We start from the raw sequence: 4,327 nt of genomic DNA, 5'->3' as shown, positions 1-4,327 counted from the left end.
TTAGAAACAAAGCACAGGTCTAGCAAGACTCAGAGAAGGAGAGGATCCCCAAGGCAGCCAATTAGCCATTGACACATGTGATGTTTCAGGAATGGATAGATTATGTGTGTGTGTGCTTTATAAAATTAAATCCCAAGGAATTCCCCCCAAGGATAAGGACATCTTTACTGCCCTGCATGAAAAGGCTTCTTTATGTTAGCCACGTGCCTGTCAAAAGGCAGTGACAGAACAGCCATAAAAATTCTGGCATTGAGAGGATGCTTTCTAATGGCTAAAGCTTTGGCTGAAGTGGATAAGGACGAAGTGGGTGATGCAAATTCTCTTGAGAAAACCTACACATACTTTCTTCCAAGCTCTATACAGTGAGCAGAAAGACACATTTTGAGAGAAAAGAGAGTGGCTGCTTAGCTCGGGACTGCAGGGGGGGGGAGGGTAGTGAAACACAAAGACCTAATAAGAGCAATCCATGAGTCTGAGAACATATTGTTGAAATCAGGGCTGTAGCAGGCATGAAGCATTTCTCTGGGAGTCTGGAATGGTTGGGGGCAGTTTTTCAGTGGTAGGGGCTGGTGTTGTTACTAGGGACTGGTTTTTACCAGTAACAAAAGCAACAGTGCTTCACACTTGAACTCACCTCCTCCTCCATCCCCCGAGGTGGGGGGCTGGTCTGACAAAATTGCAAGGGCTGCTTTGTGTTTCTATTCCGGCCTTCGTTGAAATGGGAAGGAAGTTAAGAGAGATGGTCAATCAAGAGCATTGGGAATGCACGTCCGGGAGAGCCAAGAAAAATCACTCCGCTGTTGAAGAAAGTTGTAGGTGTGGCTATTGGACCAATATCAAAAGGGTAGCCTCGATTGGTGCAGCAGATTCAGGGTCACCATGCAGATGCCCGGAGACCTGAGGGGCCCATTGAATCCTAGTTATTTCTGTATTTCACACTTCAAACAACAGCCAGGGGGCCTATTTCTTTTCTTGAACTAGGGCCAATATCACACTGGCTAAACCTCTGGCCAATGTGGATAGGCTAATTGAGGACCTCGAGAAGTGAAGGAAGAAAAGGAGGTATCCTCCTCTAGAGAGGCCACAGCTCATGAGACGATGTGTGAACCAATATACCAAAACTCTGGTGTATCTATTTTATTTTTACTTTCCAAATACGGTGCAGCAGTGTAGTGCAGGCCATTCACAGGGATTATGAAGGAGCAGCGGAGAATTCTGTTGTAATGTTGGATATTTCCATTGGCAAAGTGGAAGCATCTGTACAAGTCTTGTCATTTTCTTTCTGGTTGTTTAGAATGCTAAATTATATATTTAGATATGTATATATATACTGTGCAGTGATAGTTAGATCTGCTTTTTCAATACAAAAAGGATTTTTTAGTTGCTTATTATTTTTGAGCCATTTGTCGAATCTTCACAAATCTTTCCAAAAAGAGGTCTCAGCTGCGTCAGCTCCTTCCTGGTAAGTTTTGGGGTGATCCATCAAGTGGGGACTGAGAACAAGGTGGGTCCCAATATGCATTTTCCCCATTTATTTTTCTTTATGAAAATTAAACAGTGGTACAACAAAAACTGCTTAATTAAATTATGACAAATTCAGCAGAAAGCAAGTTCTGGGTCGAGAAAAAATGCCTTTTGTGATTTGATGTAAATCCGTTCAGTAGTTTTTGAGAAATTGAGGTTCAAAAACATCTATTTCACACCGCAGAGGATCTATCGAGCCAACATATTGAAAGATCAGATCAAATCAAATCAAAATAAACTTTATTCAATTGTTTTGCGTAAAAATCACAAAAGAATACAAACGATGATACAATACCATTATTATATTAAAACCAGGCATACATAAATAGTTTGATACATAAAATCCAGCAAAAATTACATTGTGGTTTACTAATGCAAACAGTTCAATGAGTATAAAAATCATCATAAAATAACAGAACCATTTTAGAAGACCAAGGATTTCCTGAGCCGAATTACTGCCCATAAATAACTTGACATTGTACAGAAGTTAGTTATCATGGGCAAAATTTGCAGAAACAAATGTGCCAGGCAACATTTTTTGCATTTTAATTAACTCAGGATGGATGCTATTAAGGTCTTTCTTGTAGTGTAGTTCCTGTTTCCCTTATAGGCTCTGCGCATTAGCATAATATACCCTATAGATTTGGCATAGGACTGAGGTCAGTATGCCACTATCGAGTATATTAAACTTAATTACTTTGTACCAGCTAACTCAAAGGCCACTAGAAACTCCTTGTAAAGAAGAAGGGAGTAGTTTCTGGCAACCGCATAAACATGACAACTTTGTTTCCCTTTAGAATCGGAACACTCTCAGAATTGTGGAAACAACAGATAACAGTTTTACTCAGCTAATCGTGCATGCTTAGTTTCTTCAGAGTTACACAGAAAGAATAGACAGGCGTTTCAATAAAAGGATTTATTGAACAGTCTTGTTTCTCGTGTAAGAGATATGAGCTCTTATAATCACTAGACAGTATGCAAGATTTATTATGTACAACGTAAGCAGTAGAAAGAAATAATACTGCGCTAGCATTATCTTTTAGCTATGACACATATATTCAAATACATAAATAACATAGGCTAAAAATGCAAGTACTCATAAGTTCTCTAACTAGTTCTACCCCAGTGTACCTAACCTAAGTGTAGTACAAGGTAAGAAGTAGGTGCTGTATTCTATAGAATGCTATTCTACAGTTTAGTATAGTATGCCAAGTCTGGTATGCTAAGTTTAGTATGCCAAGAGTCCCTCTAGGTTCTAGTCAGCTCCATACCTTGAGAATGAGAGAGGTGGGAATCTCTTTCCGGGTCTCAATCTCTAACACCCCGCGAAGGGAGTCAGAACACTGGAAGCTGGATTCTCTGTGCAGGGATGACAGCGTCTTGTCAGTGCGTCAGGCCGGGACTAACGGTGGGTGACAATTTCTGTTCCGCTCGTGGAAATTGCGTGTTTCGCGCGGAACCCAAAAATGTCAAAACTTCCGCGATCCGCTAGGGAATGGAAATTGTCGCCTACCCTTATTCTAAACATCCCTTTAGCCCTGTGATGTTGCTGCCCGTAAAATGCCTTTTCTTCCCGATTGTTTACAGATCAGAAGATAACGCTTTGTCAATGTTCAAAAACAATAACCGAGGCAGGAATCCTCAGAAAAGACAAATTAAAACACAGCCACACACACAGAAAAAATTGCATTAATTGTCTTCCTTGACTGCCCCTCGCAGCTTAGCCATGCAAATGGTCCTTCGGCGGCAGCCGGCAAATTGCTTCCTTGAGAGAACAGAAAGAGCTGGTGTCTGCACTGGTCACTTCCCAGGACTGGGATGCTCTGAGCAGCTGGAATAGCTTCCCTCAGAGATTAAATGCCATTTCCGATGTGTACCTAGGAGAGAGAGGTTTCATTCAACACCGTCCTATTCCCGGGAAGCACTGAGGGACTGAAGCTTACTCGCTGGGCGTTATGCGCGTGGCGGTGGAGAAACGCAGGTGTGGGTGGGCTCTGTATGCATAAAACAAGTTCACCGGTGACATGGATTCACCAAAATGGCAGGTATTAGGTGAAGTGACATGACACCCCTTCCTTTGACTGCAGGTCATAATCATAACATCGCAGTATGTGACATCACTGGGTCTTTGACCTCCTCCAGTAAAATCGCTGGAAGTGTGTCATATTACCCTTGGCACTGATGTCACATCACGCATGAAATACGTAAAACGTAACTACTGGGTGGATTTTTTTTTTTTTTATAGAAAGATACCTTAATCATATTAGTTTTTTGCCCAGTGGATGGTCTATTATTTGAACGCATTTAACTTTTTTGGTCTGAGTTTTGAATGCATAGATGTAAAGATGATTGCTTGTTTTTAATTAATTCTTCATTGCCTCTAGGAACCTGGGAGAACCACATAACTCAATTTGTGTCGATCAATTGGTACTATGGATTGGGAGCACAGAAGACACTGCATTGCACACATTTTACGTTTTACAATCACTCGACTTAAAAAATGTGACAAAAAAGTTCAACCCCAAACTCAAGACAGAATATTTGTGAACTACATTATAGTTTCAACCAAATGCAAGTAGCGAGGCTCATTATTGAAGCTCAGATATATCCTTTCACTTATCACGGAAATAACATTTGCGGTAAGCTGATGTTATGTTATGTTATGAAGTTTGTAAAGCGCATCTGTTACCCGTAGGTGTCCTGGCGCTGCGGAGTCATCCTCTTTCGGCAGAGTCGTTTGTCGTAGATACCTACTTGGATGCAAATAAGCAGGTTTTTAGGGCCCTCCTGAAACTGAAATGAT

Source organism: Triturus cristatus, chromosome 5_2 (genome assembly GCF_964204655.1).
Source record: "Triturus cristatus chromosome 5_2, aTriCri1.1, whole genome shotgun sequence".
NCBI lineage: Eukaryota > Metazoa > Chordata > Amphibia > Caudata > Salamandridae > Triturus > Triturus cristatus.
The sequence above is the reverse complement of the archived record's forward strand: the minus strand, read 5'-3'. Positions refer to the sequence as shown.